Here is a 15,065-nt window from a genome sequence, read left to right on the forward strand (position 1 = left end):
CTGTACCTGACCTAGTCACTGTCTGTGTGAATGCACTCCTGTACCTGACCCAGTCACTGTCTGTGTGAATACTCTCCTGTACCTGACCCAGTCACTGTCTGTGTGAATACTCTCCTGTACCTGACCCAGTCACTGTCTGTGTGAATACACTCCTGTACCTGACCCAGTCACTGTCTGTGTGAATACTCTCCTGTACCTGACCCAGTCACTGCCTGTGTGAATACTCTCCTGTACCTGACCCAGTCACTGTCTGTGTGAATACTCTCCTGTACCTGACCCAGTCACTGTCTGTGTGAATAAACTCCTGTACCTGACCCAGTACTGTCTGTGTGAATACTCTCCTGCACCTGACCCAGTACTGTCTGTGTGAATACACTCCTGTACCTGATCCAGTCACTGTCTGTGTGAATACTCTCCTGTACCTGACCCAGTCACTGTCTGTGTGAATACTCTCCTGTACCTGACCCAGTACTGTCTGTGTGAATACTCTCCTGTACCTGACTTAGTACTGTCTGTGTGAATACTCTCCTGTACCTGACCCAGTACTGTCTGTGTGAATACTCTCCTGTACCTGACCCAGTCACTGTCTGTGTGAATACTCTCCTGTACCTGACCTTGTACTCTCTGTGTGAATACACTCCTGTACCTGACACAGTCACTGTCTGTGTGAATATTCTCCTGCACCTGACCCAGTCTCCGTCTGTGTAAATACTCTCCTGTACCTGACCCAGTACTGTCTGTGTGAATACTCTCCTGTACCTCATCCAGTCACTGTCTGTGTGAATACACTCCTGTACCTGACCCAGTACTGTCTGTGTGAATACACTCCTGTACCTGACCTAGTCACTGTCTGTGTGAATACTATCCTGCACCTGACCCACTCACTGTGTGAATACTCTCCTGTACCTGACCCAGTCACTGGATGAATACACTCCTGTACCTGACCCAGTACTGTCTGTGTGAATATTCTCCTGTACCTGACCTAGTACTGTCTGTGTGAATACTCTCCTGTACCTGACCCAGTATGTCTGTGTGAATACACTCCTGTACCTGACCCAATACTCTCTGTGTGAATACATTCCTGTACCTGACCCAGTCACTGTCTGTGTGAATACTCTCCAGTACCTGACCCAATACTGTCTGTGTGAATACACTCCTGTACCTGACCCAGTCACTGTCTGTGTGAATACTCTCCTGCACCTGACCCAGTACTGTCTGTGTGAATACACTCTGTACCTGACCTCGTCACTGTCTGTGTAAATATTCTCCTGCACCTGACCCAGTCACTGTCTGTGTGAATACTCTCCTGTACCTGACCCAGTACTGTCTGTGTGAATACTCTCCTGTACCTGACCCAGTCACTGTCTGTGTGAATACTCTCCTGTACCTGACCCAGTACTGTCTGTGTGAATACTCTCCTGTCCCTGACCCAGTCACTGTCTGTGTGAATAGTCTCCTGTACCTGACCCAGTACTGTCTGTGTGAATACTCTCCTGTACCTGACCCAGTACTGTCTGTGTGAATACTCTCCTGCACCTGACCCAGTCACTGTCTGTGTGAATACACTCCTGTACCAGACCCAGTACTGTCTGTGTGAATACTCTCCTGAACCTGACCTAGCACTGTCTGTGTGAATACTCTCCTGTACCTGACCGAGTCACTGTCTTTGTGAATGCACTCCTGTACCTGACCCAGTCACTGTCTGTGTAAATACTCTCCTGTACCTGACCCAGTACTGTCTGTGTGAATACTCTCCTGTACCTGACCCATTACTGTCTGTGTGAATACACTCCTGTACCTGACCTAGTCACTGTCTGTGTGAATGCACTCCTGTACCTGACCCAGTCACTGTCTGAGTGAATACTCTTCTGTACCTGACACAGTCACTCTCTGTGTGAATACTCTCCTGTCCCTGACCCAGTCACTGTCTGTGTACATACTCTCCTGTCCCTGACCCAGTGCTGTCTGTGTGAATACTCTCCTGTACCTGACCCAGACACTGTCTGTGTAAATACTCTCCTGTACCTGACCCAGTACTGTCTGTGTGAACACACACCTGTACCTGACCCAGTCACTGTCTGTGTAAATACTCTCCTGTACCTGACCCAGTACTGTCTGTGTGAATACACTCCTGTACCTGACCCAGTACTGTCTGTGTGAATACTCTTCTGTACCAGACCTAGCACTGTCTGTGTGAATACACTCCTGTACCTGACCTTGTACTGTCTGTGTGAATACTCTCCTGTACCTGACCCAGTCACTGTCTGTGTGAATACACTCCTGTACCTGACCCAGTCACTGTCTGTGTGAATACTCTCCTGTACCTGGCCCAGTCACTGTCTGTGTAAATACTCTCCTGTACCTGACCCAGTACTGTCTGTGTGAATACTCTCCTGTACCTGACCTAGCACTGTCTGTGTGAATACTCTCCTGTACCAGACGTAGTACTGTCTGTGTGAATACTCTCCTGTACCTGACCCAGTACTGTCTGTGTGAATACACTCCTATACCTGATCCAGTCACTGTCAGTGTGAATACTCTCCTGTACCTGACCCAGTCACTGTCTGTGTAAATACTCTCCTGTACCTGACCCAGTACTGTCTGTGTGAATACTCTCCTGTACCTGACCCATTACTGTCTGTGTGAATACACTCCTGTACCTGACCGAGTCACTGTCTGTGTGAATGCACTCCTGTACCTGACCCAGTCACTGTCTGTGTGAATACTCTCTTGTACCTGACCCAGTCACTGTCTGTGTGAATACTCTCCTGTACCTGACCCAGTCACTGTCTGTGTGAATACTCTCCTGTACCTGACCCAGTCACTGTCTGTGTGAATACTCTCCTGCACCTGACCCACTCACTGTGTGAATACTCTCCTGTACCTGACCCAGTCACTGTGTGAATACACTCCTGTACCTGACCCAGTACTGTCTGTGTGAATATTCTCCTGTACCTGACCCAGTACTGTCTGTGTGAATACTCTCCTGCACCTGACCCAGTACTGTCTGTGTGAATACACTCCTGTACCTGATCCAGTCACTGTCTGTGTGAATACTCTCCTGTACCTGACCCAGTCACTGTCTGTGTAAATACTCTCCTGTACCTGACCCAGTACTGTCTGTGTGAATACTCTCCTGTACCTGACCCATTACTGTCTGTGTGAATACACTCCTGTACCTGACCTAGTCACTGTCTGTGTGAATGCACTCCTGTACCTGACCCAGTCACTGTCTGTGTGAATACTCTCCTGTACCTGACCCAGTCACTGTCTGTGTGAATACTCTCCTGTACCTGACCCAGTCACTGTCTGTGTGAATACACTCCTGTACCTGACCCAGTCACTGTCTGTGTGAATACTCTCCTGTACCTGACCCAGTCACTGTCTGTGTAAATACTCTCCTGTACCTGACCCAGTACTGTCTGTGTGAATACTCTCCTGTACCTGAACTAGCACTGTCTGTGTGAATACTCTCCTATACCAGACCTAGTACTGTCTGTGTGAATACTCTCCTGTACCTGACCCAGTTACTGTCTGTGTGAATAAACTCCTGTACATGACACAGTACTGTCTGTGTGAATACTATCCTGTACCTGACGCAGTTACTGTCTGTGTAAATACTCTCCTGTACCTGACCCAGTGCTGTCTGTGTGAATACTCTCCTGTACCTGACCCAGTACTGTCTGTGTGAATACTCTCCTGCACCTGACCCAGTCACTGTATGTGTGAAAACACTCCTGTACCTGACCAAGTCACTGTGTGTGTGAATACACTCCTGTACCTGACCCAGTCACTGTCTGTGTGAATACACTCCTGTTCCTGACCCAGTCACTGTCTGTGTGAATAAACTCCTGTACCTGACCCAGTACTGTCTGTGTGAATACTCTCCTGCACCTGACCCAGTACTGTCTGTGTGAATACACTCCTGTACCTGATCCAGTCACTGTCTGTGTGAATACTCTCCTGTACCTGACCCAGTCACTGTCTGTGTAAATACTCTCCTGTACCTGACCCAGTACTGTCTGTGTGAATACTCTCCTGTACCTGACCCATTACTGTCTGTGTGAATACACTCCTGTACCTGACCTAGTCACTGTCTGTGTGAATGCACTCCTGTACCTGACCCAGTCACTGTCTGTGTGAATACTCTCCTGTACCTGACCCAGTCACTGTCTGTGTGAATACTCTCCTGTACCTGACCCAGTCACTGTCTGTGTGAATACACTCCTGTACCTGACCCAGTCACTGTCTGTGTGAATACTCTCCTGTACCTGACCCAGTCACTGCCTGTGTGAATACTCTCCTCTACCTGACCCAGTCACTGTCTGTGTGAATACTCTCCTGTACCTGACCCAGTCACTGTCTGTGTGAATAAACTCCTGTACCTGACCCAGTACTGTCTGTGTGAATACTCTCCTGCACCTGACCCAGTACTGTCTGTGTGAATACACTCCTGTACCTGATCCAGTCACTGTCTGTGTGAATACTCTCCTGTACCTGACCCAGTCACTGTCTGTGTGAATACTCTCCTGTACCTGACCCAGTACTGTCTGTGTGAATACTCTCCTGTACCTGACCCAGTACTGTCTGTGTGAATACTCTCCTGTACCTGACCCAGTCACTGTCTGTGTGAATACTCTCCTGTACCTGACCTTGTACTTTCTGTGTGAATACACTCCTGTACCTGACACAGTCACTGTCTGTGTGAATATTCTCCTGCACCTGACCCAGTCTCCGTCTGTGTAAATACTCTCCTGTACCTGACCCAGTACTGTCTGTGTGAATACTCTCCTGTACCTGATCCAGTCACTGTCTGTGTGAATACACTCCTGTACCTGACCCAGTACTGTCTGTGTGAATACACTCCTGTACCTGACCTAGTCACTGTCTGTGTGAATACTATCCTGCACCTGACCCACTCACTGTGTGAATACTCTCCTGTACCTGACCCAGTCACTGGATGAATACACTCCTGTACCTGACCCAGTACTGTCTGTGTGAATATTCTCCTGTACCTGACCTAGTACTGTCTGTGTGAATACTCTCCTGTACCTGACCCAGTATGTCTGTGTGAATACACTCCTGTACCTGACCCAATACTCTCTGTGTGAATACATTCCTGTACCTGACCCAGTCACTGTCTGTGTGAATACTCTCCAGTACCTGACCCAATACTGTCTGTGTGAATACACTCCTGTACCTGACCCAGTCACTGTGTGTGTGAATACACTCCTGTACCTGACCCAGTCACTGTCTGTGTGAATACACTCCTGTTCCTGACCCAGTCACTGTCTGTGTGAATAAACTCCTGTACCTGACCCAGTACTGTCTGTGTGAATACTCTCCTGCACCTGACCCAGTACTGTCTGTGTGAATACACTCCTGTACCTGATCCAGTCACTGTCTGTGTGAATACTCTCCTGTACCTGACCCAGTCACTGTCTGTGTAAATACTCTCCTGTACCTGACCCAGTACTGTCTGTGTGAATACACTCTGTACCTGACCTCGTCACTGTCTGTGTAAATATTCTCCTGCACCTGACCCAGTCACTGTCTGTGTGAATACTCTCCTGTACCTGACCCAGTACTGTCTGTGTGAATACTCTCCTGTACCTGACCCAGTCACTGTCTGTGTGAATACTCTCCTGTACCTGACCCAGTACTGTCTGTGTGAATACTCTCCTGTCCCTGACCCAGTCACTGTCTGTGTGAATAGTCTCCTGTACCTGACCCAGTACTGTCTGTGTGAATACTCTCCTGTACCTGTCCCAGTACTGTCTGTGTGAATACTCTCCTGCACCTGACCCAGTCACTGTCTGTGTGAATACACTCCTGTACCAGACCCAGTACTGTCTGTGTGAATACTCTCCTGAACCTGACCTAGCACTGTCTGTGTGAATACTCTCCTGTACCTGACCGAGTCACTGTCTTTGTGAATGCACTCCTGTACCTGACCCAGTCACTGTCTGTGTAAATACTCTCCTGTACCTGACCCAGTACTGTCTGTGTGAATACTCTCCTGTACCTGACCCATTACTGTCTGTGTGAATACACTCCTGTCCCTGACCCAGTACTGTCTGTGTGAATACTCTCCTGTACCTGACCCAGACACTGTCTGTGTAAATACTCTCCTGTACCTGACCCAGTACTGTCTGTGTGAACACACACCTGTACCTGACCCAGTCACTGTCTGTGTAAATACTCTCCTGTACCTGACCCAGTACTGTCTGTGTGAATACACTCCTGTACCTGACCCAGTACTGTCTGTGTGAATACTCTTCTGTACCAGACCTAGCACTGTCTGTGTGAATACACTCCTGTACCTGACCTTGTACTGTCTGTGTGAATACTCTCCTGTACCTGACCCAGTCACTGTCTGTGTGAATACACTCCTGTACCTGACCCAGTCACTGTCTGTGTGAATACTCTCCTGTACCTGGCCCAGTCACTGTCTGTGTAAATACTCTCCTGTACCTGACCCAGTACTGTCTGTGTGAATACTCTCCTGTACCTGACCTAGCACTGTCTGTGTGAATACTCTCCTGTACCAGACGTAGTACTGTCTGTGTGAATACTCTCCTGTACCTGACCCAGTACTGTCTGTGTGAATACACTCCTATACCTGATCCAGTCACTGTCAGTGTGAATACTCTCCTGTACCTGACCCAGTCACTGTCTGTGTAAATACTCTCCTGTACCTGACCCAGTACTGTCTGTGTGAATACTCTCCTGTACCTGACCCATTACTGTCTGTGTGAATACACTCCTGTACCTGACCGAGTCACTGTCTGTGTGAATGCACTCCTGTACCTGACCCAGTCACTGTCTGTGTGAATACTCTCTTGTACCTGACCCAGTCACTGTCTGTGTGAATACTCTCCTGTACCTGACCCAGTCACTGTCTGTGTGAATACACTCCTGTACCTGACCCAGTCACTGTCTGTGTGAATACTCTCCTGTACCTGACCCAGTCACTGTCTGTGTGAATACTCTCCTGCACCTGACCCACTCACTGTGTGAATACTCTCCTGTACCTGACCCAGTCACTGTGTGAATACACTCCTGTACCTGACCCAGTACTGTCTGTGTGAATATTCTCCTGTACCTGACCCAGTACTGTCTGTGTGAATACTCTCCTGCACCTGACCCAGTACTGTCTGTGTGAATACACTCCTGTACCTGATCCAGTCACTGTCTGTGTGAATACTCTCCTGTACCTGACCCAGTCACTGTCTGTGTAAATACTCTCCTGTACCTGACCCAGTACTGTCTGTGTGAATACTCTCCTGTACCTGACCCATTACTGTCTGTGTGAATACACTCCTGTACCTGACCTAGTCACTGTCTGTGTGAATGCACTCCTGTACCTGACCCAGTCACTGTCTGTGTGAATACTCTCCTGTACCTGACCCAGTCACTGTCTGTGTGAATACTCTCCTGTACCTGACCCAGTCACTGTCTGTGTGAATACACTCCTGTACCTGACCCAGTCACTGTCTGTGTGAATACTCTCCTGTACCTGACCCAGTCACTGTCTGTGTAAATACTCTCCTGTACCTGACCCAGTACTGTCTGTGTGAATACTCTCCTGTACCTGAACTAGCACTGTCTGTGTGAATACTCTCCTATACCAGACCTAGTACTGTCTGTGTGAATACTCTCCTGTACCTGACCCAGTTACTGTCTGTGTGAATAAACTCCTGTACATGACACAGTACTGTCTGTGTGAATACTATCCTGTACCTGACGCAGTTACTGTCTGTGTAAATACTCTCCTGTACCTGACCCAGTGCTGTCTGTGTGAATACTCTCCTGTACCTGACCCAGTACTGTCTGTGTGAATACTCTCCTGCACCTGACCCAGTCACTGTATGTGTGAAAACACTCCTGTACCTGACCAAGTCACTGTGTGTGTGAATACACTCCTGTACCTGACCCAGTCACTATCTGAGTGAATACACTCCTGTTCCTGACCCAGTCACTGTCTGTGTGAATAAACTCCTGTACCTGACCCAGTACTGTCTGTGTGAATACTCTCCTGCACCTGACCCAGTACTGTCTGTGTGAATACACTCCTGTACCTGATCCAGTCACTGTCTGTGTGAATACTCTCCTGTACCTGACCCAGTCACTGTCTGTGTAAATACTCTCCTGTACCTGACCCAGTACTGTCTGTGTGAATACTCTCCTGTACCTGACCCATTACTGTCTGTGTGAATACACTCCTGTACCTGACCTAGTCACTGTCTGTGTGAATGCACTCCTGTACCTGACCCAGTCACTGTCTGTGTGAATACTCTCCTGTACCTGACCCAGTCACTGTCTGTGTGAATACTCTCCTGTACCTGACCCAGTCACTGTCTGTGTGAATACACTCCTGTACCTGACCCAGTCACTGTCTGTGTGAATACTCTCCTGTACCTGACCCAGTCACTGCCTGTGTGAATACTCTCCTGTACCTGACCCAGTCACTGTCTGTGTGAATACTCTCCTGTACCTGACCCAGTCACTGTCTGTGTGAATAAACTCCTGTACCTGACCCAGTACTGTCTGTGTGAATACTCTCCTGCACCTGACACAGTACTGTCTGTGTGAATACACTCCTGTACCTGATCCAGTCACTGTCTGTGTGAATACTCTCCTGTACCTGACCCAGTCACTGTCTGTGTGAATACTCTCCTGTACCTGACCCAGTACTGTCTGTGTGAATACTCTCCTGTACCTGACCCAGTACTGTCTGTGTGAATACTCTCCTGTACCTGACCCAGTCACTGTCTGTGTGAATACTCTCCTGTACCTGACCTTGTACTTTCTGTGTGAATACACTCCTGTACCTGACACAGTCACTGTCTGTGTGAATATTCTCCTGCACCTGACCCAGTCTCCGTCTGTGTAAATACTCTCCTGTACCTGACCCAGTACTGTCTGTGTGAATACTCTCCTGTACCTGATCCAGTCACTGTCTGTGTGAATACACTCCTGTACCTGACCCAGTACTGTCTGTGTGAATACTCTCCTGTACCTGACCCAGTACTGTCTGTGTGAATACTCTCCTGTACCTGACTTAGTACTGTCTGTGTGAATACACTCCTGTACCTGACCCAGTCACTGTGTGTGTGAATACACTCCTGTACCTGACCCAGTCACTGTCTGTGTGAATACACTCCTGTTCCTGACCCAGTCACTGTCTGTGTGAATAAACTCCTGTACCTGACCCAGTACTGTCTGTGTGAATACTCTCCTGCACCTGACCCAGTACTGTCTGTGTGAATACACTCCTGTACCTGATCCAGTCACTGTCTGTGTGAATACTCTCCTGTACCTGACCCAGTCACTGTCTGTGTAAATACTCTCCTGTACCTGACCCAGTACTGTCTGTGTGAATACTCTCCTGTACCTGACCCATTACTGTCTGTGTGAATACACTCCTGTACCTGACCTAGTCACTGTCTGTGTGAATGCACTCCTGTACCTGACCCAGTCACTGTCTGTGTGAATACTCTCCTGTACCTGACCCAGTCACTGTCTGTGTGAATACTCTCCTGTACCTGACCCAGTCACTGTCTGTGTGAATACACTCCTGTACCTGACCCAGTCACTGTCTGTGTGAATACTCTCCTGTACCTGACCCAGTCACTGCCTGTGTGAATACTCTCCTGTACCTGACCCAGTCACTGTCTGTGTGAATACTCTCCTGTACCTGACCCAGTCACTGTCTGTGTGAATAAACTCCTGTACCTGACCCAGTACTGTCTGTGTGAATACTCTCCTGCACCTGACCCAGTACTGTCTGTGTGAATACACTCCTGTACCTGATCCAGTCACTGTCTGTGTGAATACTCTCCTGTACCTGACCCAGTCACTGTCTGTGTGAATACTCTCCTGTACCTGACCCAGTACTGTCTGTGTGAATACTCTCCTGTACCTGACTTAGTACTGTCTGTGTGAATACTCTCCTGTACCTGACCCAGTACTGTCTGTGTGAATACTCTCCTGTACCTGACCCAGTCACTGTCTGTGTGAATACTCTCCTGTACCTGACCTTGTACTCTCTGTGTGAATACACTCCTGTACCTGACACAGTCACTGTCTGTGTGAATATTCTCCTGCACCTGACCCAGTCTCCGTCTGTGTAAATACTCTCCTGTACCTGACCCAGTACTGTCTGTGTGAATACTCTCCTGTACCTGATCCAGTCACTGTCTGTGTGAATACACTCCTGTACCTGACCCAGTACTGTCTGTGTGAATACACTCCTGTACCTGACCTAGTCACTGTCTGTGTGAATACTATCCTGCACCTGACCCACTCACTGTGTGAATACTCTCCTGTACCTGACCCAGTCACTGGATGAATACACTCCTGTACCTGACCCAGTACTGTCTGTGTGAATATTCTCCTGTACCTGACCTAGTACTGTCTGTGTGAATACTCTCCTGTACCTGACCCAGTATGTCTGTGTGAATACACTCCTGTACCTGACCCAATACTCTCTGTGTGAATACATTCCTGTACCTGACCCAGTCACTGTCTGTGTGAATACTCTCCAGTACCTGACCCAATACTGTCTGTGTGAATACACTCCTGTACCTGACCCAGTCACTGTCTGTGTGAATACTCTCCTGCACCTGACCCAGTACTGTCTGTGTGAATACACTCTGTACCTGACCTCGTCACTGTCTGTGTAAATATTCTCCTGCACCTGACCCAGTCACTGTCTGTGTGAATACTCTCCTGTACCTGACCCAGTACTGTCTGTGTGAATACTCTCCTGTACCTGAGCCAGTCACTGTCTGTGTGAATACTCTCCTGTACCTGACCCAGTACTGTCTGTGTGAATACTCTCCTGTCCCTGACCCAGTCACTGTCTGTGTGAATAGTCTCCTGTACCTGACCCAGTACTGTCTGTGTGAATACTCTCCTGTACCTGACCCAGTACTGTCTGTGTGAATACTCTCCTGCACCTGACCCAGTCACTGTCTGTGTGAATACACTCCTGTACCAGACCCAGTACTGTCTGTGTGAATACTCTCCTGAACCTGACCTAGCACTGTCTGTGTGAATACTCTCCTGTACCTGACCGAGTCACTGTCTTTGTGAATGCACTCCTGTACCTGACCCAGTCACTGTCTGTGTAAATACTCTCCTGTACCTGACCCAGTACTGTCTGTGTGAATACTCTCCTGTACCTGACCCATTACTGTCTGTGTGAATACACTCCTGTACCTGACCTAGTCACTGTCTGTGTGAATGCACTCCTGTACCTGACCCAGTCACTGTCTGAGTGAATACTCTTCTGTACCTGACACAGTCACTCTCTGTGTGAATACTCTCCTGTCCCTGACCCAGTCACTGTCTGTGTACATACTCTCCTGTCCCTGACCCAGTACTGTCTGTGTGAATACTCTCCTGTACCTGACCCAGACACTGTCTGTGTAAATACTCTCCTGTACCTGACCCAGTACTGTCTGTGTGAACACACACCTGTACCTGACCCAGTCACTGTCTGTGTAAATACTCTCCTGTACCTGACCCAGTACTGTCTGTGTGAATACACTCCTGTACCTGACCCAGTACTGTCTGTGTGAATACTCTGCTGTACCTGACCTCGCACTGTCTGTGTGAATACACTCCTGTACCTGACCTTGTACTGTCTGTGTGAATACTCTCCTGTACCTGACCCAGTCACTGTCTGTGTGAATACACTCCTGTACCTGACCCAGTCACTGTCTGTGTGAATACTCTCCTGTACCTGGCCCAGTCACTGTCTGTGTAAATACTCTCCTGTACCTGACCCAGTACTGTCTGTGTGAATACTCTCCTGTACCTGACCTAGCACTGTCTGTGTGAATACTCTCCTGTACCAGACGTAGTACTGTCTGTGTGAATACTCTCCTGTACCTGACCCAGTACTGTCTGTGTGAATACACTCCTATACCTGATCCAGTCACTGTCAGTGTGAATACACTCCTGTACCTGACCGAGTCACTGTCTGTGTGAATGCACTCCTGTACCTGACCCAGTCACTGTCTGTGTGAATACTCTCTTGTACCTGACCCAGTCACTGTCTGTGTGAATACTCTCCTGTACCTGACCCAGTCACTGTCTGTGTGAATACACTCCTGTACCTGACCCAGTCACTGTCTGTGTGAATACTCTCCTGTACCTGACCCAGTCACTGTCTGTGTGAATACTCTCCTGCACCTGACCCACTCACTGTGTGAATACTCTCCTGTACCTGACCCAGTCACTGTGTGAATACACTCCTGTACCTGACCCAGTACTGTCTGTGTGAATATTCTCCTGTACCTGACCCAGTACTGTCTGTGTGAATACTCTCCTGCACCTGACCCAGTACTGTCTGTGTGAATACACTCCTGTACCTGATCCAGTCACTGTCTGTGTGAATACTCTCCTGTACCTGACCCAGTCACTGTCTGTGTAAATACTCTCCTGTACCTGACCCAGTACTGTCTGTGTGAATACTCTCCTGTACCTGACCCATTACTGTCTGTGTGAATACACTCCTGTACCTGACCTAGTCACTGTCTGTGTGAATGCACTCCTGTACCTGACCCAGTCACTGTCTGTGTGAATACTCTCCTGTACCTGACCCAGTCACTGTCTGTGTGAATACTCTCCTGTACCTGACCCAGTCACTGTCTGTGTGAATACACTCCTGTACCTGACCCAGTCACTGTCTGTGTGAATACTCTCCTGTACCTGACCCAGTCACTGTCTGTGTAAATACTCTCCTGTACCTGACCCAGTACTGTCTGTGTGAATACTCACCTGTACCTGAACTAGCACTGTCTGTGTGAATACTCTCCTATACCAGACCTAGTACTGTCTGTGTGAATACTCTCCTGTACCTGACCCAGTTACTGTCTGTGTGAATAAACTCCTGTACATGACACAGTACTGTCTGTGTGAATACTCTCCTGTACCTGACGCAGTTACTGTCTGTGTAAATACTCTCCTGTACCTGACCCAGTGCTGTCTGTGTGAATACTCTCCTGTACCTGACCCAGTACTGTCTGTGTGAATACTCTCCTGCACCTGACCCAGTCACTGTATGTGTGAAAACACTCCTGTACCTGACCAAGTCACTGTGTGTGTGAATACACTCCTGTACCTGACCCAGTCACTGTCTGTGTGAATACACTCCTGTTCCTGACCCAGTCACTGTCTGTGTGAATAAACTCCTGTACCTGACCCAGTACTGTCTGTGTGAATACTCTCCTGTACCTGTCCCAGTACTGTCTGTGTGAATACACTCCTGTACCTGATCCAGTCACTGTCTGTGTGAATACTCTCCTGTACCTGACCCAGTCACTGTCTGTGTAAATACTCTCCTGTACCTGACCCAGTACTATCTGTGTGAATACTCTCCTGTACCTGACCCATTACTGTCTGTGTGAATACACTCCTGTACCTGACCTAGTCACTGTCTGTGTGAATGCACTCCTGTACCTGACCCAGTCACTGTCTGTGTGAATACTCTCCTGTACCTGACCCAGTCACTGTCTGTGTGAATACTCTCCTGTACCTGACCCAGTCACTGTCTGTGTGAATACACTCCTGTACCTGACCCAGTCACTGTCTGTGTGAATACTCTCCTGTACCTGACCCAGTCACTGCCTGTGTGAATACTCTCCTGTACCTGACCCAGTCACTGTCTGTGTGAATACTCTCCTGTACCTGACCCAGTCACTGTCTGTGTGAATAAACTCCTGTACCTGACCCAGTACTGTCTGTGTGAATACTCTCCTGCACCTGACCCAGTACTGTCTGTGTGAATACACTCCTGTACCTGATCCAGTCACTGTCTGTGTGAATACTCTCCTGTACCTGACCCAGTCACTGTCTGTGTGAATACTCTCCTGTACCTGACCCAGTACTGTCTGTGTGAATACTCTCCTGTACCTGACCCAGTACTGTCTGTGTGAATACTCTCCTGTACCTGACCCAGTCACTGTCTGTGTGAATACTCTCCTGTACCTGACCTTGTACTCTCTGTGTGAATACACTCCTGTACCTGACACAGTCACTGTCTGTGTGAATATTCTCCTGCACCTGACCCAGTCTCCGTCTGTGTAAATACTCTCCTGTACCTGACCCAGTACTGTCTGTGTGAATACTCTCCTGTACCTGATCCAGTCACTGTCTGTGTGAATACACTCCTGTACCTGACCCAGTACTGTCTGTGTGAATACACTCCTGTACCTGACCTAGTCACTGTCTGTGTGAATACTATCCTGCACCTGACCCACTCACTGTGTGAATACTCTCCTGTACCTGACCCAGTCACTGGATGAATACACTCCTGTACCTGACCCAGTACTGTCTGTGTGAATATTCTCCTGTACCTGACCTAGTACTGTCTGTGTGAATACTCTCCTGTACCTGACCCAGTATGTCTGTGTGAATACACTCCTGTACCTGACCCAATACTCTCTGTGTGAATACATTCCTGTACCTGACCCAGTCACTGTCTGTGTGAATACTCTCCAGTACCTGACCCAATACTGTCTGTGTGAATACACTCCTGTACCTGACCCAGTCACTGTCTGTGTGAATACTCTCCTGCACCTGACCCAGTACTGTCTGTGTGAATACACTCTGCACCTGACCTCGTCACTGTCTGTGTAAATATTCTCCTGTACCTGACCCAGTCATTGTCTGTGTGAATATACTCCTGCACCTGACCCAGTCACTGTCTGTGTGAATACTCTCCTGTACCTGACCCAGTACTGTCTGTGTGAATACTCTCCTGTACCTGACCCAGTCACTGTCTGTGTGAATACTCTCCTGTACCTGACCCAGTACTGTCTGTGTGAATACTCTCCTGTCCCTGACCCAGTCACTGTCTGTGTGAATAGTCTCCTGTACCTGACCCAGTACTGTCTGTGTGAATACACTCCTGCACCTGACCCAGTCACTGTCTGTGTGAATACACTCCTGTACCTGACCCAGTACTGTCTGTGTGAATACACTCCTGTACCAGACCCAGTACTGTCTGTGTGAATACTCTCCTGAACCTGACCTAGCACTGTCTGTGTGAA

Source organism: Pristiophorus japonicus, chromosome 21, assembly GCF_044704955.1.
Source record: "Pristiophorus japonicus isolate sPriJap1 chromosome 21, sPriJap1.hap1, whole genome shotgun sequence".
Lineage (NCBI taxonomy): Eukaryota > Metazoa > Chordata > Chondrichthyes > Pristiophoridae > Pristiophorus > Pristiophorus japonicus.